The sequence below is a fragment of the Mixophyes fleayi genome, chromosome 12 (assembly GCF_038048845.1).
Source record: "Mixophyes fleayi isolate aMixFle1 chromosome 12, aMixFle1.hap1, whole genome shotgun sequence".
In the NCBI taxonomy this organism is placed as follows: domain Eukaryota; kingdom Metazoa; phylum Chordata; class Amphibia; order Anura; family Limnodynastidae; genus Mixophyes; species Mixophyes fleayi.
The window spans coordinates 64652973-64677692 of NC_134413.1; the positions used below are offsets into that span (position 1 = coordinate 64652973).

The following is a 24720-nucleotide window of genomic DNA, read 5'->3' on the forward strand; positions in this document are numbered from 1 at the left end:
TACACTGTACCACTGAATAACATCAGCAATTACACTGTGACCTAATTTAGCCAAACAAGAAGTTGTCAGTGTGTTTTATTTCATTAGAGGTTAAGAGATTGTGACGATGACTGTTGAGAGGTTTTGTGCATGGAAGAAGTGAATCTGTAGTATAAATTTAATAGTATTTTAGAAAAATAACTATTGCATGGGATATTTGTTATAAGTTCGTGAACATGGAACTGAATCTTACATGTGTGCATTGGTTGAAGTGGAAATTTAGAGGTGGCGGTATGTAAATGTTACATTATAAATGTAATTTGATAGTTTTACAAGGAAAGCAGTAGAAGTGTTGCAATGGCAAACCACTGTATACCACCCAGTTCCATCACTGCATATGTTATTCTCAGTGTGTATAATCTAAATTATTACATTTATTTCATGAAAGAAACATCTAGGGAGGAACACTAAAATTACAGTTACCAGATAGAGTTTTTATCAAATTGAATTAGTGTCAGTCTAATTGTGTGCCTATGTTTTCTGTACTCGCACTAGGAAAGTTCTACAGACAAATATTTCTGGTACTCTTATTTATGTCTGACAGAAATTACTCATACTAGGGACCAGGGGCGAATTGGGAACTTAAAATGGCCCTGGAGATAATTCTTCAATTGACCTCATGTGGGCGGGACCAAATCAAATGTAGGTGGGGCCAACACAAAAGTAGGCGGGGTTTCAAACTAATGACAGTGTGGAGGAGGGGGAGGGGCAGTTCCATGTGCACATAAAATGTTGCCAGTTTAGCGTCCCCCAGGTCCCAGTGCTGCAGCCTGATTAGCCTATTGGTTTATCAGGCCCTGACTGGCTCTAGGACCTAGAGGAGACACACCAGGAAGGTTGCTTAGCAACAAGACTGGTATGTGAGGATCAGAACCTGTGTGGGGAGTTGGCAGTTGGGGGGGGGACAGTTAGCACCAGGACCCGAGAGAGGGAGGGAGTTCCCGGATATTCAGGGGAAATGCAATCAAATAGAGACCCCAGGGGAATGTAGAAGTCCCAACCACAAAAAAGGAGACCCCAAGCTGGAGAAAGGGGGCTCAATGCTAGAAACATATTTCAGGTCTGCCCTAAAGGAAGCCTGCAGCGTGATAGGCTGGGCGTTTATAACCTGTTGCAGAGAGTCAGCTTATAGAGATAGTGAGGACAGTATACAAGCCAGGAACTGAATCTGTGCCTGAGCCAGGGAAGCTGGGCTGAGAGTACAATGGAGAATGTCAGAGGCCAACCGAGAGTTATCATCCCCACAGAGAAGGGGAGCTGCAGCTGGAAGCTGCACTGTGAGAGAGGGTGTTAGAGCTGCAGCTGGAAGCTGCGCTGTGAGAGAGGGTGTTAGAGCTGCAGCTGGAAGCTGCGCTGTGAGAGAGGGTGATAGAGCTGCAGCTGGAAGCTGCACTGTGAGAGAGGGTGTTAGAGCTGCAGCTGGAAGCTGCGCTGTGAGAGAGGGTGTTAGAGCTGCAGCTGGAAGCTGCACTGTAAGAGAGGGTGTTAGAGCTGCAGCTGGAAGCTGCGCTGTGAGAGAGGGTGATAGAGCTGCAGCTGGAAGCTGCACTGTGAGAGAGGGTGTTAGAGCTGCATCTGCTTATGGAGGAGGTGCTGAAATAAGGGAGATGTCTCACATGTGAGACCGGCTGAGTTAAATTGGGTTGCAGTCTTCATAATGTGGATTTAGGAGAAAGGTAGATAAACAGCCCACAATGTGCCTGCAGACAGGGGAGTAGTGAGAGGCTGAAATGAGAGTGGAAGTAATGTGCAGGAGGAGTAAAGAGTAATGATCACCTCACCACCAAAGTGCATACTGTATCAGTGCAGATCCATGCTGGAGGAGAAAGGGAGCTGTATATAGTTAATATTGCAACAGTTTAAGAATATGCTGGAGTGAAGAAGTGTAAATAAAGATATTATATTTTGCCGTATAGTGATGGGCTGGCACCCAAATTATTGAAACATCTGATTGCACTGCACCATCAAATGGCATCACCTGGGTCCCACCAACTACAAAGAGACTTGGAATAAAATGACCTGTATGTGCAGGGACCCCCTGGTAATTTACACCCATGACCACGAGCTAGCCAGGTCTAGAGAAAGAGGTGCAGTACCTAACCTGTGCACCTCACACCACACACCTGGATAGGGGGTTACATGTGGTACCGTAAATGTACAACAATGAAATACGTGTTAGTGAGCTACACTCTCATTTTCTATCTTTTAAGGTGTAGCCTGAGTTCTCCTGCCTCCACTATCCAGCAGTACCTCAGTGGATATATATTCTACCTTTACTTTATCTATATCATACATTTAAAAGAGAAATCAAAATAGCATGTATAGTTTACCATGCTAGGATGTCCAATTTGGGCATGTCACTGACATATCGGGCAGATCATCTGCTTGCAAGGCAGATAATGCAACAACCTCAACCTACATATTGCATTCCGCCAGCCAGGAGGAGTGAGGACACCTTAGGGATACAATACACACGTCTTTGGGAAGTCATCTGTGTGGGGACCTAACCACAGTTACCAGGGGTATGAACAGCACCTAAGTTGCTGCCTATAGGTAGCTGAAGTGAAGTGTCTTTCCTTTATAGGTTTTCTTTATGGGGTAAATTACCTTCTATTGCCCTGAGTGTCACTTTTTCTGTTTATGTTATCTGATAGCTAATAATCGTCCCTTGAAAACAATAGTTGGAGTGACCCCTCCTGGCTGAGTGGTGCAATTACAATCAAAATAAAAATAAGATGTTTAGATTTATGCATGGTTTTTAAATGGCATGCGTTGCTATTGTCTTATCTATGGAGAGTGCAGACAGAACAGACAACTCATTGCACAAGGTACGGACACAACAACACTTTTTATTTTTTTTAAAGTGTCCAGTTATTCAGTCATCCAAAATTTGGAACACTAGAAAAAAAAAGAAAAACAGAAACAGTTACTAAAGGATAATAATCAGCCCTCACTTACTTAGATATGTATCAATTCTTCCATTATCATGATGACCAAAAGTGTTCCCAGAACTATAGAAACAATTTTCTTGTGCGTTCTTATGAAACACTTTTGTACCTCAGGACATAAAGGGGATAAATACCTCTATGGAATCACATAAAATCTGCTAATATAGGATAATAATAATAATATACCTCTCTTCTAGGAAATAATCTGTAACATGATCTGTAGATGATAGTAAGTCATATATAAGTATAGATAGTAAATTACTAGGTGTAGATCGCTATTCCAGTTATGCCAGCAACAATGATGCAACTATTGAGTACGATCCAGTCCAATACCAGTATGTTAGATAAGGCTGTTGAAGAAAGAAACATGTTAGGTGACTAACCTTCATTTCATATACTGGCACGTTAAACATATTAATTATTTAAAACAATTACAAGTTACATACAGGTAACATAACAAATGGGCTTACTGCACACAGGTTAACGCATCATTTCAACCTCAAACGTAATTCGGACACAAGTATCCTACAGTCTAACAGTTTAGAGTTGGTATCAGTGTGTCGAGTGGATGATTGGGAGTTTATCTAGGAGGGAATCATACTCTGAATTCATTGTTACCTAACAAATTGAATGAAGGAATTAACATAGTGTTATTTCTGAGCTCAAGAAGGTAGGGATTGTAGTATAAGAACATTGTAAACCCCTCTGTATGACCCTCCGGGGTTCGGTATTTTCTTGTGAATTTTTTTTGTATTTTTTAGTAAGATCATCATCATCATCATCACCATTTATTTATATAGCGCCACTAATTCCGCAGCGCTGTACAGAGACCTCACTCACATCAGTCCCTGCCCCATTGGAGCTTACAGTCTAAATTCCCTAATATAGACACACACTCACACACATAGACATATGCATACAGACAGAGAGGTAGAGACTAGGGTCAATTTTTGATAGCAGCCAATTAACCTACCAGTATGTTTTTGGAGTGTGGGAGGAAACCGGAGCACCCGGAGGAAACCCACGCAAACACACGGAGAACATACAAACTCCACACAGATAAGGCCATGGTCGGGAATCGAACTCATGACCCCAGTGCTGCGAAGCACAAGTGCTAACCACTAGGCCACTGTGCTGCACAGATCAGTAAAATATTCAGCAATTTGGACAATAGTTTAATAATTTTGGTTTGCCCATTCTATTTTATTAACACAAATAAACTATATTGACAAAAGTATTTGCCCACACCTGTTAATTATTGAATTGAGGTGTTTCAATCAGACCCGTTGCCAGAGGTGTATAAAGTCAAGCACCCAGCTATGCAGTCTCCATTTGCAAACATTTGTGATACAAAATGGGTCATTCTGAAGAACACAGTGACTTCAAGCGTGGTACTGTGATAGGATGCCACATTTGCAATAAGACGGTTCGTGAAATTTCATCCCTGCTGTAAGTGATATTATTAGGAAGTGGGAGCATTTAGGAACAACAGCAACTCAGTCATGAAGCGGAAGACCATGGAAAATCAGAGCACGGTCTGCGACTGCTAAGGTGCATGGTGCGTTAAACTCTCCAATGCTCTGCTGATTCCATAGTTGAAGAGTTCTGAACTTCCACTGGCATTAATGTGAGCACAAAAACAGTGCAGTGGGAGCTTAATGGAATGGGTTTCCATGGCCGAGCAGCTGCATGCAAACCTCACATCACTAAAACCAATGCCAAGGAGTGGTGTAAAGCACAACAACACTGGATTGTGGAGCAGTGAAAACGTGCTCTGTGGAGTGACGAATCACGCTTCTCTGTTTAACAGTCAGATGGGCGAGTCTGGGTTTGATGGATGCATGAGAACATTACCTGCCTGACTGCATTATCTCAACTGTGAAGTTTGGTGGATGAGAGATAATAGTATGGGGCTGTTTTTCAGGTTTCGGGCTATGCCCTTATCTCTAGTGAAGGGCAATCTTAATGTGTCAGCATACCAAGTCATTTTGTACAATGCTATTCTTCCAACTTTGTGGCAACAGTTTGATAAACGCCCTTTTCTATTTGAACATAACTGTGCCCTAGTGCACAAAGCAAGGACTACAGACATGGTTTGATGAGTTCAGTGTGGAAGAACTTGACTGGCACTAACAAAGTCCTGACCTCAACCCCATTTAACACCCTTGGGATAAACTGGAACAGAGATTGCGAGCCAGGCCTTCTCATCCAACATCAGTGCTTAACCTCATAAATGCTCTACAGAGTGAATGGGCACAAATTCCATCAGAAACACTCCAACATCTTGAGGAAAGCCTTCCAAGAAGAGATGAAGATGTTATCGCTGCAAAAGGGCGACCAACTCCATACTAAAGTATATATATTTGAATACAATGTCATTACAGTCCTTGTTGATGTGATGGTCAAGAGTCCGAATACATTTGTCCATATAGTGTATAATTTTGTGTATTCCATATTATTATATTTTATTAACACAATTAATGTAATTTAATATAGTTTTCAACTGTCTGGGGGGTTTAAACTTGATCTTTTATTTCCATGCATTACTGGCTTCAGCTTTCTTCGTCTTTAAGATCTTTTTCAAATAGACTTGGAACCTACACTAATAAGACAATAGAGCGGTTTGTTTCCCACTACGGAAGTATTGAGGCCAAAGTATTAACATATAATGTTGGTTTTGGCTCTTTTTCATTTTGTAGGATACTTTGGTGGCTACTGTTTTAGATTAAACAATGCCATCCACCATTTTGCATGGGATTAATCCTTATTAAACGCTGTTTTCATATAAGCTATTTTAGCTAAATACACGGAGGTCAAGGTATGCCCGCCATTTTGGTGAAGTCCTTCCCTCACGACCACCATTTTTGATTTCCTCATTCCCATAAGAAATTTCTCTAACAGGAATTAGTTTCCTTCTACAGAGGGGTAATTGTACTTTTGTGTATAAGGATCGCCCTTTTTCTTAACTCTGGCATTTTTGGTCCCTACAGCTCTTACACTTCCGGTTCTGTATGCTGAATTCAATGCAGAGATAACTGAAATGCAGATAATCTTCATTACTTTTATTTTAATGTAAGAATTTATCCCTTTTTATGTGTGCAGAAAAAAAGAAAAAATTACATATAAGTGGCCTTCTGTGGTTGTTGGCTGGTGGCCTTGGTGTGCATTGAAGTTTCTGAACAGTCCAGAGTGGGAAATTCAAGGTGTGAGAGAACCGTGATTGAGGATATTCAGATAAGACTATTTATTTCATATCACATGTACGTAGTATTACAACTAATATATGCTTTGGTGTTTGCCAATACAGCACTATCATCAATCTCCTGTTTTGTTGATATATACAGTACATATACTGTGTTCGTCTCTAATTCCATTTCTCTCTCTTTTTGATAAAATAAGTACCACTTTTATATTCGTTGGCTATTATCATTTATGAGAGATTCAGCTATTTCTATTAAACACTCATAGTTGCCAACTATCCCTAATTTACAAGAACATAGTGTGTTTATACTCTTCAAAATGTATATATTCAGATACCTTTAGATAATTTTTGGGATGCGTGTAGCTATCCAGTGATGCAAATAAGGTAGAGATTTATTAGCACGACCTGTTTTCCTTCTTTGTTTTTTTCAAAACAATGTCTATCCGTCAGCAAAGTTTTTCTTTTTTTATATAAGCTTCATCTTTGGAAAAAAAGTAAGTGTGAATATTGTACATAATACACAGAGTTCTGTGTATTACTTCATACATATGATGTGCTGATTGATCACAAGGACTATATTGTGAAGATCCTCAAATGGGCAGGTCTGTAAGATATATAGCAAATTGTAAGCTCCCAAACTAGAAGACTTGTTTTAGGAGGGTGCATCAGAATCCACATCATCCATGGACATGTTGAACATGACACTATTCCAAAAATAGGAAAAGATTCTTCTAATTGCAAAAAATATAGGTAAATCCAAAGTTCTGGATTACATGCTAAATTTATTCATTTTTGTTTCTTACACAACAATTGTAAGGCAAGAATATGAACGCTGGTGTCCTATCCTGTGAAAAGACAGAGCTGCCCACTTTCATATTCATTTCTAATTAGTTAGTGGAGCGCTGGGAGGATCTATGAAATTGTCCTCTTTGCCGATGATGTGATACCTGAGATCTTCAATACCTCATTATCATTCTTGCACAAGAACTTGTACTTCTAAATTTAACTTTGTTGGTTTTTAGCAATTCAACAGAGATTTACATGATTGGACTGAAGTCATTTTTATTAAATTACAAATAAAGATGTGAAACTTGAAACCATAAACCTATTAGTGTCCTACAAATATCCACCTTCTGTTTCTCTGGTGTGCTGTAAATACATAAGATCTTCCACACGTCTACTGCAATATCCCTTTATAAATGAAACCCTGGACCCTGTCATGTATTTACATTGAATTACTTAGTCCTGTTTACTGCTGTCAAAGAGCTAGATGGTTGCTCTTCCTCCCTTTTGTCATGGTTTGGAGAAATAGGTTTACAGCAGACTAGGGGGTGAAGGGATTTTGGATACTCACTTGTGCGCTCATCATCTTGCTCGTTGCTTGTCACTAGTGGTGACTCCAAATCTATACCTTTCATATAAGGAAAGAAAAACAATTAGAATTATGTTTCTTAAAGTAACAAAGAAAAACAGTTAAAATAGTAAAAAATTGGGAAACCTATATTACTAAACTCAGTAATACTTCTACTGCCACATTACCTGTTCTGTTATCACCATATAAGGAGGGAGATAGTAGTTTAAAATAATTTTAGAAATGCTTTTTTTATCCATCCATCCGTAACCACACTCCCTCGATCCATCCATCTATTCCTCCTCCCTCCCTTTCTCTCTCCATCTATTCTTCTTCCCTCCCTTCCTCTCTCCATCTATTCTTCCTCCCTCCCTTCCTCTCTCCATCTATTCTTCCTCCCTTCCTTCCTCTCTCCATCTATTCCTCCTCCCTCCCTTCCTCTCTCCATCTATTCCTCCTCCCTCCCTTCGTCTCTCCATCTATTCTTCCTCCCTCCCTTCCTCTCTCCATCTATTCTTCCTCCCTTCCTTCCTCTCTCCATCTATTCCTCCTCCCTCCCTTCCTCTCTCCATCTATTCTTCCTCCCTCCCTTCCTCTCTCCATCTATTCTTCCTCCCTTCCTTCCTCTCTCCATCTATTCCTCCTCCCTCCCTTCCTCTCTCCATCTATTCTTCCTCCCTCCCTTCCTCTCTCCATCTATTCTTCTTCCCTCCCTTGGCTACTCACTTGTGCTGCTATCTTGGTGCTTGACATGATTGTCTGTCTCTTTTGGCGACTCCATATAAGATTTGTTTTCATGTAAAGAAAAAAACCCAATTAGGATTACATTTCTTAAAGTAACAAAATAAAGCATTATAAATACTCAAAAATAGTTAAAAATAGGGAAATCTATTTCACTAATATCTCAGTAACACTTGTATTGCAGCATTACCTGTTCTGTTATTGCTTTTCAGGATGGAGGTAGCAGTTTAAAATAATTTTAAAAATGATTTTTTTATTCATCCATCCGTCCATCCAACCATCCATCAGTTTGGCGACTCCACATAGATTTCTTTTCATATAAAGAAATATAAACAATTAATAATATTTTTTTTAAAGTAACATAGAAATATCAGGAATAGGTGGCAGGGGCTCTTTTTGGGGAGCTTACCTTGGACGTCTGCGCTTGGTGGGAGTGTCTTAGGGGTTGGTGCTGCCGTTACGGAATCTTCGGGTGTTCCAATTCCCAAACTTTTTGCTTGTCTCGTTGTCTGTGCCGTGGCGCAACCTGGGGTGGAGAAAGAGAGGGGGATGGTTTATGGAGAGAACACAGATACAGATTTGGTACCAACAATATACGTAGATGCTTATGGGTAAGCAGTGGATTATAGCTCGATTTGCTGATGTGGGTCTATAGCTCTATTGCCCTGTTTAAAGCTCTAATGCAGTGTATATTGTGGTGCTAGTGGTACCTTCTGTATGTGGGATGTGTCTATAGCTCTGGTGATGGTGGTGGGCAGGGGTGTCTTTAGCTCTTAGCTGCTTACAGTGTTTATAGCTCTAATAGGAGGGCAGTGGTGGTGGGGACTGCCTCCAGTGGTGATGTTTTATGGAAACTGTGGGTGCTGCTGTTTAATAAGGCTGTTTATAGCTCTTGTATGTTGTATATAGCTCTCTGTGTAGGATGTACTTGTGGCTATGTGTCCTTTGGGCAGTTAAATAACATAAAAAATCCATAAAACATCACCACTGGAGGCAGTGTATAGCCATTCTGCAGTACTGCGCTGTGTTAGACAGCATCTAATTTATACCATCATATATATAATGTGCTGGGTATAATCATTCTGCAGTACTGCGCTGTGGCGCCATCATATACAGATATACAGTATGTATATATAACCATATATTTTGGAGAGATGACAGAGGAGTAGAACGGATACAGCCTGATCAGCCACCTGCTGAATGTTGTCACGGGGTGCCAGGAAATGGCCTTACTTGCATTAGAAACGTTTGTGCACAGGGGTGAAACGATAAGTGCTGCTGTGCTTTGGTGACACGTTGGAGAAAAATTGGTGGGCAAGGGGGGGAATGTGAAAAAAAATACAGCAGGGGGGTTGCTAGTGATCTGAAAGCTGGTGGGCAGGGTCGATATGTGAGAAAGTCATGCAGTGGAAATGGACTAGCTTTAGATGAAATCTGAGGAAAAATTACTTTTCCAAAAAGTAGTGGATAGGTGGAATAGACATCCAACAGAGATGGTAGAGGATAATATAATAGAACAATTTAAACATGCTTAGTTATTAGAGATTAGGAATATTAGTGTAAGCTAGATGGGCCAAGTGGTGCCTAGTTGCCATCAAATTCTATGGGGCATCTTCAGTTAGCCAGGATCGCGGTAACGCACTTGAACAGGGTGTGAAGGTAATCCGCGGCACCGCAATAAGGCTGAGTTTCGTTCGCACCCTATAGTGCTGCGAAGGAAAATCCGCATCATTGTGGTACCATATTACTTTCGGTAATGCGCACTCCGCGCATTACCGCGATCCGGCACCTAATTGAATTTGCCCCAATGTTTCTGAATCGGATATCCTAAATATTTTAATTTTAAAAAAAGCTATGAAATTCCATAGACAAAAAAACCTTGCGGTTTATCATGTCCGATTAAGGTCCCTTACACTTACACACCATCTAAAGTCTAATAAAACTATTGAAATTCTACCACTCAAATTCCAAAAAGCAATGAAATTACAGTAGCCTTAATGGACGTGTTCCTTGCACAACACAGACATGATATTCCATCACATCCTGTGGTTAGCTGCAGATTCAGCACTATCATGGAGTGAGATTGCTGTCCCCCCAATACCTCACTGCACTGCACTCTCTGCACTGCAGCCACTGTCAGTGACATGGAACATGCAGGCAGTATAGCGGCCACCCCTTCCATCTCAGGTCCTCTCCTCTCTCCCAGCTCCTCGCAGTCCCAACCTGTTAATAGCAGCCATCCAGGACTCGGTCATGGCACAGAAAAGCATTAAAGATTTTTTTGGCGGTCGAAGTACTGAATCATCATCAAAGCGACCAGGGGTCAGTTCCATTAATGTCAGACCCTCATCCTGACGATGATCTCCATGTGGTGGAAACACCAGATGAAGGTGAGCTTTTCGTAAAATTAGGTCTGTTCATCGTGGAAAGTTACGTGTACTCAGCGGCCGAGAATCAATTAATTTTTTTAAAAAAAATAATTGAATATATATATTACATTTTAAATTTCCTACAACATACAAACTCCACACAGATGGGGGAATAATCTTCCTGTGACGGTTTGAATCAGGCTCCTGGCTTCAGATGGGAGGCAAGATAATATGGGACAATACCACCATATGTAAGAGAATGATTCTTTCTACCTGTTACTGTTTACTCCAACAGAAATCTGAATAGGTTGAGAAATAATGGATCCTTGGGGTAAACGATGACAACATATATCCCTGCTTTATGTATGTTCAGTTTTCCATACTGGACGGCACTGCAGAGCGTTGTAGCATCTTACATATCTGTGATAATTCTAATCCTAATACCATTGGTAATATAGTTTTTATGCATTTTTTTTATATGAAAACAAACAGAGCTTTTAGATAAAATTTGCGGTCAAGGACCACCCCCATGTCATGTCCCCATTTGACCCTATGAGATTCCTTATCCTGTGAGGTTGGGGCTGCTAAACCAGTCCAATGTAGTTTGGGTATTGGAGCGAGTGCCCAATCTCTTAGAGTGAAGAAAGTGTCTGTTTTGACGGTATTAGTTGAAAGTGAGTCAGGTTTAAAGTTAGAGCAAGCAGGGTACCCAGGATAGCCAGGTCATTCAGAAATTCAATGTTTCAATTAATTTTGGATCCAAGAAGGTTCTATAAGATTGCATTACGGAGAAGAGGTTTGGAAGGGAGGTCATAGGGCGTGTTAGCAAGCCCACTTTAAACCCCAATATTTGAGCTGCACCTTATTTTGTCCACAAAAGGCTCTATGACAAGGACAAATATGATAGGGGGAAGGAGGGGGCAACCCTGGTGAGGGCATTTATAAATGGAGAAGTCAAGAGGCAATTGACAGAGATTGTAGCAGACAGATTATCGGCCAAGCTGGTACAATTACTGGTGCAGATAAAGCAGTTCTCTTAATTCCTCCAAGCAAAAAAATAAAGATAAACTGACACGTTTCTTCGGTCTAACTGACTTTTTCAAAGATGTTAGATCAGCATGTTCTGTGGGTATTTAAACCGTCCTTCATAGAGGCATAAAACCAATCAATGTTTAGATTAATTAGTACAATCAGTGTCAAAATGGTCTCCTTTTTACTCCAGATTCAAAGCAGTTACATTGTAGCAGTCTCGTAAATCAGATTATTATTAGAATTTATTATTATTATTATTATTCATTTTTATTTATGAGGCGCCACAAGGCGTTCGCAGCGCCGTACAGAGACAAACAAATTACAATACAATGGGAGACAGCACAGTACAGTAAACAGTAAGCACAGCAACTCAGTAAGCTCAATGCACAGCTAGAGAGGGCGGGGAAGGGGGAGGGAGGATCCGCAAACGACGGGGCCCAAGAAGGAGGGCGCGGAAGACAAGGAGACCCCCAGGGGGGAGGAGGGAGCGAGAGTGGACGTGGGGTGGAGGACCCTCGAGGAGGAGGGCTAAATAGCTGGAGAGCAGAGTTAGAAGTGGTGGAAACAGGAGGAGAGATGGCCCTGCTCAGAGGAGCGTACAATCTAAGGGGAGGAGTGGACAGACAGAGACGCAGGGGAGAGAGGGAGAGTAGGGGGACGGAGGCAGACGATAAGGTAGGAAGTTAAGTGGGAGACAGAAAGGCTTTAAGAAAAAGGTGGGTTTTTAGGGCCCGTTTGAACCTGGACAGATTAGGGGAAGTTCTGATGGAGGGAAGGAACTTGTTCCAGTGGAGGGGAGCAATGCGGGCGAAGTCTTGGATACGCGCGTATCCAAGACTTCCAAGAATGAGCCAATCCCTTGTTAAAAAAGATAAACATTTTGTCATAAAAGTTAAAGGAATGACTTACTCCTAGCTACATTTAAATCCTAACATTGTATTTGTAGTAGTGCCTATTATCTTCTACTGCAGTCTCCATCAGTATGCAAAACATCACAACAGTGTATAAAACACCGATTTCCTAAGTATTGGTTGGAAAATTGCAATTACTCTGTGAAGAGGCCAAATCCTTTGCCATGTTCAAAGGTATTTGTCAAGAACGTTTTGCCATCCTTGGTGATTTGAAGCTGAAAAGACAATCCCCATCTGTATCTGAAAGTATGATTCCTCACGATTTTGTTGATTAAAATCATATCTCTGGCACCATTATGCTCTATTTGGTTTGACCTCTGTCCACCTGGGAGTCCAAACCTGGTCTTACCCACCCTCACCCCCACCCTCCTTTTCCATTTCCCACGTCCTCATTATTGCACACAACGCCACATGCCCCAGCATCCCTTTAAGGTTTTTCATTATATTATGGCTACAAAATTCTTCTACCTGTTTGTTTTGTAACTGACAGGTAGAAGTCTAACTGGGAGATCCTTAAGCTGTCGACACAAAATAAGACCTTATAAATCTTACACTCATCTTCTCTCATTCCCTCAAATCACTATTATTATCACCTCCACCGCCCCCCCATTACCACTTGCACTTCATGCTGATTCTGTAGACTATATACATCCAGCAAACCTCAGTCATACCACTTGTCTCCCTTCACTTTCAGGACATTTTAAATCTGCCCTTTGTATTGCACAACCTCAACAGTTCAACAGGAACGCTGTGTGACAAGCTCCTGTACCCACCACACTGCACAGACGGCGTTTTAATCAATAACTATAATCCAATTTCTAAAAGGTATTTAGAAAGGTTTAAGATAAACTCTCCCTGGGGTCTAGCGGCAGTGGCTCCTGGATAGCCCAGTGGTGACTGGCCGCCACACTTCGGCCAAACAACGGCACCAGAGGGGCTTCTAATAGTGCCTCCTGGATACAAAGGAGTCCAGATGTGTTGTCTCCTGGGAAAACCAAGAGGCAAAGTGCTATAGTAGAGCTATGGTGGCAGCAGGAAAAGTTGCCCTGTGGATGACTACCAGCTGAAAGTGTCTCAAGTTCCTCAAGTTAATATTACAGCAAGCAGGTTAAGAGACTTTTTCTATGTCGTAAAGTAATAGACATCTTTCTTTCAATTGTACTATAATGAATACAAATGTAAAAATGTATGTAATTAACCCTTTCACCTACCAGCGGCAGGGCCATCTTAACAACATTATGGGCCCCGGGCAAAGCAGTGCATCGGGGCCCCTACATATATATATATATATATATATATATATATATATATATATATATAGAGAGAGAGAGAGAGCGAGAGAGAGAGAGATATGATTTATGAGATACAGATATAGATATATAGATGTACTTGCTCAGTGACCCTTGAAGGGTTTTTTTGCAGATTTTTTCTTTTGCAGGTTTATTTATTCTAATTAAGAGCCCTGCCTCTGGGGCCCCCTTGCCCATGGGGCCCCCGGGCACCTGCCCATTGGGCCCAATGGAAAAGATGGCCCTGACCAGCGGTCCAACCATCTTTATGCCCTTATACTTTCCTTACTTCACCACCAAAGAAGGAATGTCCACAGTCAAAACTAAAGAATCCCATTCCAGTGTTTCCCACCTTAAAAAGGAGAGATGTGTGTTTGTTTATTTTTTAAATTGTTTATTTGTACACAATAGACAGGCAAACCACAATTGCCTAAGAGGGCATCACCAAGTTACATTGAGATTTGGATAACAGAGTAAAAAGAACAAACATATATTTATATATATATATATATGTATAAATAATTGTTGCAGTCCACATCCTGTGCCTTGGACAGTTTGCTTTCCAGTATTTGTGCCCCTGTACCCTTGGCTCTATCTGCTACCACCGTACCTAACTCACAGTTTCCCTGCATTCTTCAAGCATCCAATTCTCTGCCTGTGTTTGGATATCATTTATATTATTAATGTTGCTGCTGTTCAGTCTATTCTGGGTGCCCATTCATCAGCGTGCTAACTGAGTATTGAGCTAATTGAGGAAATTGTGACTATGAGGACACCCCTGGAACAGTGAGAAATAAGCTTCATATATTTCTATATTTGGTACGCTCAATACCATTGGGAGTTGGGAAACGCATAGTTCTCTGTGAAAAATCTGTTTTCACTGTTTGTGGTGGTTGTGAGCTGACCTGTTTCACCTACCCTCTCGCTCTGTCAGTGGGTGTGATACCGTTTGTATTTGAATTACTACACTATATTGGCTCTCCTACATATATTTTTGTTTTCTATATGGTGAGACCGGAATATTCTGCAACAAGGAATAATTTTCCACAAGGAGTTATAACCTACCTAATAAGTCTACTTTCAAGCAAATATTTGGTACGCATAAATAACATTTTTTTATATCCAATTATCTTAAATAATACACTATGAGGCGCCTTGCTGTTTTTTTGTTTTAGATTATTATTCTGGACTAACCATCCTGTGTTACGCAATTCTGGCTGCCGGAAATAAGACTGTGTATTGGACATTTGGGAAGATTATCCTCTTTTCGTGCTCATATACAATTTCATTTTTGGAATACATATTTCGTCGTCCTTGTAAATCAGTTGAACTCGATTGTACAACTAGGGCCAATTGTACTATTTTGTATATCAATATATATAATATAATGAACAAAAAATCATATGTAATTGTTTCCTTTTATATAGAATACAAACAACTGCCATGCCAGGGGGATGTGTTTGCATTTAAGGTCTGCTTTTGTTGGGAAAACACATAGATATAGTTACTAAACAGCGGGTTTGAAAAAGTGGAGATGTTACCTATAGCAACTAGATTCTAGTTATCATTTATCTAGTACATTCTATTATCAACAGTTGTCCAATAAATATATATTTCTATTGAATATCAATGTAGTTTTTAAAATATGATTTTATTTTATTTACAGAGATCTGTAAATATAAGCTTGTCTTTGAAAAGCTTAAGTATTTTGCTTTTTTTGGCAGGTCTCACAGAACTCCACTTGTCTGCAAGTTCTGTGAAAAACTAGACACAAATTTATCTGTCCATCTGCAACGAGTGTGTCAGAAGAAGGCAGATCCTTCACAGATTCCTATTTTGGTAGAGGAAGCTCGTTACAGCATGATGAAGATGTTGTAGAAGCTGAGCATAGTGAACTATGCTGACGTCAGATTCAGAACCTTCGGTCCGGTGCAAATGGAAGAGCTAGTGGGCTTCTTTGAGCATTGTGGAATTCATGTTAATGGAAAACCCTCACCAACCCCAGCACGGTATGTAAAGATTGCATTGGTTATCTCTAATGGCAAACTATGTTTCCATAGCTTTACATAACTTCTAATTTCCAGTAATGCAACAATGTAATAATTAATAATAGTATTACTATTATGGCCTCAGGAATTATTAATAGCACGGTTGCAGAGGAACGACCTCAAGCATTGACATCAAAGTAAATATATTATTAGGGGAAACCGCACTATAAATGACTGTCCAGAAACACATATAACATTGACTTTTTGCATTTTCAGAAATGCTTAACCGCCTTCAAGTAAAAGGAACCGGGAGGTTGAAAATGAAGAGGATATCAACATACCCCAAACTCCCCAAAAAAGGATTAAAGAAGATGTATTTTCATCATTCATCCTGACATATCCCCTTCACATGGACCATGAACCTCCACCTCTTAAAGAGTGCCTGCAACTTCCTAGAGGTCGTTATTGCTATGACAAGTGGCGGAAGGCGCAGGGAGGATATTATAGGTAAGAAATTGTACATTCTTTTGCTTCTAAAACTAAATTGTTCCCCCAAATAGGCCAAATAATGTTATGGATTGCTTTATTCAAATCTGTAAAAGATTGACAGCACTTGGTTTATGCACTATTAAATGTTTTATAGCCATTCTAATATATTTATTTTTATTTATTTTTTCTTCAGGTTGTTTCCGGACAAGGCTCCCAGAAGAATGTCAGATTCTTCAATAGGTTAAGCGCCAGGTAAGGACACAAAACATCCCGAGAACGTGCAAGATAATAGAGAACTGGGAAGCCACAGCGTCTGAGAAACCAAAATGACAACATGGATATAGAGCATCTGGTCTCCCATTAGGAATGGAAGGGTCTGGCAATCGTTCCAGATAAAACTAAAGGAGAGAAGGTGTTTGCCACCAGACCATTTCGGAAAGGGGAGGTCTTATGCGACTAACATGGATCTTTAATATCCCATGATGAAGGGGATAAAAGAGTGAAAATAATCCCACAGGAAGCAATAGGGTACCAGATCTTTTTTAAAGACTCCAGGGAAAAGCGTTAAGTGTGTCACTCGCAACTCAAATCGACTTTTGGCAGAAAAATTAATCACTCAAGAAACAAATACAACATTAAGCCAGTTTGTTTTGCCCTTTTCGATAACTCCACCCCTACAGTTTTACTGTTGGCAACTGTGGGGAAACGAGGTATTAATATCACCTCAACCTGTCTGCTCCTCGTTTCTCACAAACTGCGGACTATAAAAACATAATTTTTCTAGCCCCCTGGTTCCCCATATTTGTCAGTCATATTTAACCTTGTATGTATTCTATTTTTGAAAGTAATTAAAATGTCTGCCAGCATGTTTTGTTATCTTGCAGACTAGTCCATTGTTTCAGCCTAGGCAAAAGGATTATTGTCCACCAGTCCTGTATGAATATACATCACACCAGGGGGTCTCTTGTCTTGGTTTAGCTGTGGGTCTGTGTGTGCTAGCATAGGGAAAAGGCCCACAGGCAGAGCCCTATGTTTAATTACAGAGGACTGAATTGTGTATTTAAAAGTAAATGTGTCTGGATTGTGATCTCTCCTGTTTAAACAAACTTTGTATAGCCACATAACAATACCTGTCCCAAATTAAATAAGGAGTGGATCATTTGCAATTTCTTTATCTGTGAAAAGGTAAATACAGAACAGGACCAATCAAGCAGGTCTTGAAACTGCTGATGAGGTCATTTTGGGCTTCAAAGAAAGCTCCAGAGGACAGCAAATTGGCATTCACTACCAAGTGATAGCTGAAGTCAGGTTGGCATTGAGATATAGATCTCTGCCACTGACAGGAAAGGAACAATTGGTCCCTGGAGTACTGCCGTTGCCCTGTTCTACCTCTCCAGGTCTTGGGTAGCTATATATCTGCCAAAAGCGGAGCGGCAGTGACTCGGGGTCGCTACCTTTGCTAGTAGCCTTAAAGGAGAGAGGGAGAGAAGCTTGAATTGATAGATAGCAGTCCCTGAAAGTGACAAGGATACTGGTGAGGTGTTTTCATTATACCCTGTATGATGTCTGTGCCAGACTGTAGTGTTTCAAGTTATATTGAAATATGTTTATTGCTGTTTGGTGCTACCATTTTGTTAAATAAACATATTTGTTTTATTTTGGATATTTGCCTGTGTGATTTTGAACCTTGGGTAGGTACCGGGTAGGCCAGCTTTGCGGCGCAGAAGGTTATGTTAAACCTGGTATCCTCACAGCGACACAAGACATCAGTCCTGGGGTGGAACTCCTCTTTGACTATGGAGTTAAAAAAATCCTCCTTGGAACGGAAGGGGCCAACTTATCTTTTCTGTCCTGGTTTGAAATTTTTATTTTTTGCAAAATGTAATTATTTTTTAAATATGTTTATAAACAGTTGGTCCTTTATCATTAATAGTTTATTATGTATCATAATCACCAGTTCTCCAATAAATATATATTTGTATTGGATATCAATGTAGTTTTTAAAATATAATTTTATTTTATTTACAGATACTGTAAATATAAGGTTGCCTTTGACAAGCTTAATGATATATACAGATATATATTTTTAAACTGTTGACGTGATAGGTAAATATATACAGTTCCTATATACATCTCGTCTCCTCTTGCGAAGTGCATAACTGTCCTATGTACAGAATATTAATGGGGAGATCACATGACCTGGAGGCTTTTTAACTCCCATATCTCTCTCTCCTATTAGAGGTACATCATCATATATTTATATACCACCACTAATTCCGCAGCGCTGTACAGATAAATCAGTCTCATTTGGCATCTGACCATGAACCCTCTCCCAGGGTGATGACACTCTTAGTGACTATATACAGGGCTCTCTCCATCTGAGCTTCTCACAGATAACTGTACATATAAGGTTTCCTGTGAAATAATTAATTAATTACTTAACTGAGTTCAAATCAAGAAGAAGAGGCTGGAGAGCTGTGAAAACATGTCTGTACTATGTGGTATCTATGTGGTATATGCTGAGAACTGAAAATGGCTGCCAGGTATTTCCTGTCAGCCAGCACTTCCTGGTTGGCAAGTGGATGGCAGTGATGTCACTTCCTTCAAACACACAGCATACATCTACAATAAGGGTGCCTGTGAAAAAGCTGAGTGGTCTAGTAAAATGGATGATGGATGCAGTGTCTTAGCTTCTCACAGATATCTGTACATTTCAAAGGTTATATATATATATATATATTTTTTTTTTTTTTTGCAGCATCACTAATTTCATAGTTCCCTAAAATGTAGTATGTACTCTTATTTACCATGATTGAAACTCATGTTTCAAGTTGGCTAATAGCACAATACAAGTCTGTGCCCTTAATATACACTATAATGATAACTCAGCAGCACCATTAGACAGTGCAAAAGCTGCTGATTAAACCCATACTTGCCAACTCTAACGGAATGTCCAGGAGACTCCCGCATTTCGCGAGAGTCTCACAGACTCCCGGGAGAGTGTGGCAATCTCCCGCATCTGGAGAATTTTGCCCACTTCCTAGTGAAGTGGGCAGAATTAGGTCCAAAACACTGCGATTCACCGGGAATCGCAGCGATTGGCCCCGCCCACTGCTGTCTAATGACGCATTTGCATCATTACATTAGGGGGCGGAGCCAAAATGACACAACATTTTTGGAGCCCCGTCCCCATCACCCCCCTCCCCCCATCCTGGCAGGCTCCCGGAAGCCAACCTAAGTAAGTTGGCAAGTATGATTAAACCTGTCACTTGTAGTTCTTTATCTCGCTGCAGCTACTGTGACACTGCTGAAAATCTTAATACGATCTGAAAATTGCATCCATCCTAGTTTGTCAGTACTGATTGAATGAACTGGTGTTGAGTAGAAATAAGGGGGTAGCATTTTTGCCTTGGTAACCGTGTTTAAGTCACAGTAGTTAGAAGTGGAGATGTGTGAGGGGTATAGATAGACAGGCTAGCTATGAGTAGTCTCTCATTTGATATGTTAGTTTGTCAGTACTGATTGATTGTCTTGGTTTAAAATATTTTTGCAAAATGTATTTTTTTTTAATTTGTTTATAAACAGTTGCTCCCTTATCATTAATTATTAATAGTTTATTATTATCAACAGTTTTCCAATAAATATATATTTTTATTAAATATCAATGTAGATTTTAAAATATATTTTTAAATTTTATTTACAGAGATCTGTAAATATAAGTGTAGCCCCCTGTCCCGGTGTGTAGTGTGAGATGCACAGGTTAGGCGGTGCACCCCCCTCTCCAGCCCTGGCTAGCTTATGGGCATGAGTGTAAATTATCAGGAGAAAATATATATAATATTTTTTTTGTTGTACACACACACAGTCAAAGCTACCTCATTTTGTTTGAAAAACACTTGGAACCCCCCCTTAAAACATTTTGTTGACAGCTTTATTAAATGAGAATTTTAAAGTGCAGTAAGTGATCACATGAATTTGGCTTCATGCACGACCATTTTTGCAGTTCCTATGAATATCCATTTCATCTATATTTGGCTGCATTGTATTGCATACTTGCCAACTCTCCCGGAATGTCCGGGAGACTCCCGCATTTTGCGAGAGTCTCCCGGACTCCCGGGCGAGTGTGGCAATCTCCCAAATTCTGCCCACTTCCTAGTGAAGTGGACAGAATTAGATCCCAAACGCCGCGATTCCCTATGAATCGCGGCATTTAGCCCCGCCCCCCGCTGTCAAATGACGCAATTTTCGTCATGACATCACAGGGGGCGGGTCCAAAATGACGCGATTTTGGCTGCCCCGCCCCCTCACGCCCCCCTCCAATGGCTGGCTCCCGGGAGGGAGCTGAAGAAAGTATGTTGTATTGCTAAATATTTATTAGATTAAAAATTATTGCGTTTGCCCCTGGGGGGGATCTCAGAGTGTCAGAGTGATGGAGGGGGGGCAGAATATCACAAAGTGACATTCTCAGAAATTCTCAATTTCTGAGTACTGAGTTAAGGTCCAAGTCCCACAGGCCCGTCGAACCATATGGCTTGTCACATTTGACAGCTGATGCCTAAGAAGTGTTAGATAGAAAGGTATATTAGTGTTTACACAACCTTTTTCTTAAAATAAAAGTGTGCAGGCAGTGACATAGGAAGAGCAACACTGGCACAGAGTAAAGAACAATTATAAACTAAGAAATATAACTACAAGCTGGCACAGTCAGTGTAGCCAGTTATTCCTTGATTATGCGCTGAGTATGTTACAGCGGACTGTATTGGACTGCTCAGTGTGTGCTAATCTCACTATGCACCAGGTTGTACAGGTCTATGTGTTACATTATGGGGCATATAATGTGTGGCAATGTGTAGGTATCTGATTAGTAGCTGTTGACATACTCAGTATGTTGCATTAAACATATGCAGATGTGTAATACCACTTTATACATTTTGTCATTTGATCATCAATTTAAAGTGTAGGTACAACATTAATGCTACCATTCACTGCAGCATTAGTATGGTTGGCCCATTCTAAACGTCTAACTATTATTTACCAGACTGCACTTACTTTTGGTGAAAACAGCAAAGGTCATTAGAAACATTAAAAATGTTTGCTCCTGATGTGAATATAAAAAAATCGTTTCCTGGGGTGTATCTTCCTTTACCATCAAAGGCCGTACCATGTTGAAATAAGTGCTGAACCACTAGTGAAAAATACACATCTGTTCACCAAAATCTATAACTTTGATCTAATAACACACCATTTCTTCTTCTTCTGTGAGTGAGAATGTGGCCACTTGATGTGTAGCAGTTTTGTGTTGCTTAACTCCTACGACAACAAGGTTTTCAGAGGCATGACAAACCCTCTCATGTCATTCCTTAACCTAAGACTAAGAAGATATATCAACATTAAAGATCGCTTTTATATTTTAAAGTTTAACAAGTCATCAATGTCCAATAGTACTTAGTCCCGGCGAGTTCAAAAAACCGGGTCTTTGCAGATGTTTTAGGATGAGCAAAGCCTCAAGGTAATATAGAATGTTGGTCTTATGTTTGACTAGTAGTTGTACACCAGTAGAAGCACCAAGGATGCAATTCAAAAATTCTGGTTTTGCAACCTCCAGCAGCCAGGGGCATTCCTCTCTTCGCAAGGAACCTGTCGTCAATCTTTTGTACCTGTAGATCATATAATAAAAATGTTGATTAAAAATGAGTTCGTATTTGAACTCGATAATGGCTTTCAAAAGTTCTTGATGCAATGCTGCCTTAACACCTTCCAGAAGGTTAGTCATCACTGCTTGGAGCCACCAGAGCTCCTGCATGGGAGCCTGTGGGGGGGGGGGGAGCCTGACAAAGAGCAGAGTGGTCCAGGATCGGTGTCAGACTGTCCAAAATCAGGTAAGGCACCAATCACGCCAGTCTGAGGCCTCTCGCCCCAGTTAGCCCCAAGCTGTACTCCAGCGATGTAGGGTGGCCTTAATGAGAAACTAAGGCTCTCAATTGCATGGGGCTTAGGTACCCAGATATTAGTTGTCTAAGGAGGATGCTTGGAGGGCCAGGAAACACTGATGGCACCAGATTATAAAAGCTCTGGAGGACAGCTAAGGGAAACGTTGTCCGTCCACTATGGCTGTCAGGCCACGCCCCCCCCCCCCCCCCCCAGCATGCATGTGTTCATGCAATAACATATATATGGAGGTAAGAATACATTTGTTTGAAGCTGATCACCTGCAAGTCTGATAATGTCCTGTAGTTGCTATACTTACTGGTCACATACTGTATTCTTTTCTTATTCTGCCGATCTTTCCGTTTTCCTGGTCTCTGGAAATATCAACTTGAACTTGAGGGTTTTACATTTTTTACACTGATTTAAAAACTGCATAGAATTATCTAAAGTCACCAAATTTGCACAATTTTCAGAACTAAATGGACTTTAAACTGGCTATTAAGCCAAACCAGGGTCGGACTGGCCCGCCGGGGGACCGGTCTATCCCCCGGTAGGCCCCGACCCTGATCGCTCCCCTCTTCGTTGGTGGGGGAGCGAGTAACTGAAGACAAAAAAAAACAAAAAAAACCTTGCGTGTCTGCGGCGCTGGCTCCGTGCGCACTGAATGCCGGGCGTGACGTCATCACGCCCGACATTCAGTGAGGAGCGCCGCAGACAGAAGACAGAAGACAGAAGAGAATAAAGAATCAGATAGAAAAGGTAAGTGAGGGAATGGAAGAAAGAAGAGAGCATGAAGGCAGAGCATGAAGGCAGAGCGTGAAGGGGGAGCATGAAGGGGGAGCATGAAGGGGGAGCATGAAGGCAGAGTGGAGGGGGAGCATGATGGCAGAGTATGAAGGCAGAATGAAGGGGGAGCATGAAGGCAGAGCATGAAGACAGAGTGGAGGGGTAGCATGAAGGGGGAGCATGAAGGGGGAGCATGAAGGCAGAGTATGATGGCAGAGTGGAGGGGGAGCATGAAGGCAGAGCATGAAGGCAGAGTGGAGGGGGAGCATGATGGCAGAGCATGAAGGGGGAGCATGATGGGAGAGCATGATGGCAGAGTGAAGGGGGAGCATGATGGCAGAGTGGAGGGGGAGCATGATGGCAGAGCATGAAGAGGGAGCATGATGGGAGAGCATGAAGGCAGAGTGAAGGGGGAGCATGATGGCAGAGTGGAGGGGGAGCGTGAAGGGGGAGCATGAAGGGGGAGCATGATGGCAGAGTGGAGGGGGAGCATGATGGCAGAGTGGAGGGGGAGCATGAAGGCAGAGTGGAGGGGGAGCATGAAGGCAGAGTGGAGGGGGAGCATGAAGGCAGAGTGGAGGGGGAGCATGAAGGCAGAGTGAAGGGGGAGCATGATGGCAGAGTTAAGGGGGGCCAGGAGAAGGGGGAAACAAAAGCAGCATGACACAGGGTGATGAAGGGGGGGCAAAAACAGCATGGAGGGCGCAGTCTGATCATAAGGAGGCCCAGCATGGTGATTAAGGGGCACAGTAATGTGTGTGTGATGGCACAGCGGGCTTGTGGCAATGTAATGTGTGTGTGGTAGGTGGTAGCTAAATAATGGGTGCTATTTTCTTTGTAGGGTGAAGGTGGGACAATTTAATTTAAGATGGGGTGGTTTGGGGGCTTTTAATTAAATGTGAATATGAATTATTTAATGGCAGTGACGGTTGCGGGAAATAGGTATATTTATTATACGTATTATACATAAATGCGATTTATTGCAGGGGCTGTCTGGGGGGAGGGAAATAGGTTTATTAAATGGGAATACTATAACTTTAATGTTGTGGCTGGAGGAAGGCCTAAGTATTAATTGTTGGTCCTATTGATTTAATGCCAGGGCTGGTTGGAATCTTCTAAATGTACCCATTATTTTTTCCAAATAGGGCCCTCAACATTCCAAGATCCAGACAAGCAGCAACTAAAGAAACCAGCAGCTGCAGGTGGTAAAAGTGACAACAACAGGTAGGACAGTCTGTCAAAAATTCTGAGTCTAGTGCAGGCTTGGCTAACCTGTGGCACTCCAGGTGTTGTGAAACTACAAGTCTCAGCACACCCTTCCAGCAATAAGCTGCTATATATTGGCAAAGCATGCTGGGGCTTGTAGTTTCACAACACCTGGAGTGCCACAGGTTAGCCAAGCCTGGTCTAGTGGGACAATACCGATTTATGGTGACTGTTCTGCCCAATCTAAGGGGCAGGTCAGACTGTGTACTCTTTATACACACACTGCATTCTTTATATACTACACTATGGTGCTAGCTGTCCTTCGTGGGCTGACCACTCCCCCTCTAGCGTCTAGTCTCGCCTCTATGATGACTGGCCACACCCCCTCTGGTGGGCCCCTAGCATTGCAGTTCCCCGGTGGGCCCTTCATGCCCCAGTCCG

General features: G+C 41.4%; 1 protein-coding gene and 1 long non-coding RNA gene across 7 annotated transcripts in view; both read right to left on the reverse strand.

Annotated features, from left to right (window-relative positions):
* The window catches only part of LOC142109292 (uncharacterized), a 44444-nt gene extending 35981 nt beyond the window's left edge, over window positions 1-8463 (reverse strand). For 3 of the 6 annotated variants that reach the window (XM_075193416.1, XM_075193414.1, XM_075193415.1), the window contains exons 1-3: window positions 8267-8463; window positions 7544-7600; window positions 3250-3337 (exon numbers count right to left, since the gene is read on the reverse strand). The gene's annotated coding sequence lies outside the window, so the exon portion shown is untranslated. The remainder of the gene's footprint in view (window positions 1-3249; window positions 3338-7543; window positions 7601-8266) is intronic. The other 3 variants (XM_075193419.1, XM_075193417.1, XM_075193418.1) reach the window with 1 other exon arrangement.
* A 9-nt stretch (window positions 8464-8472) lies between these two features.
* LOC142109294 (uncharacterized) lies at window positions 8473-18885 on the reverse strand. The gene is made up of 3 exons (XR_012680324.1): window positions 18803-18885; window positions 8691-8807; window positions 8473-8591 (listed from the first exon to the last, which is right to left on the reverse strand). It is a non-coding gene; the product is annotated as an uncharacterized LOC142109294 (long non-coding RNA).
* Window positions 18886-24720: the final 5835 nt, after the last annotated feature.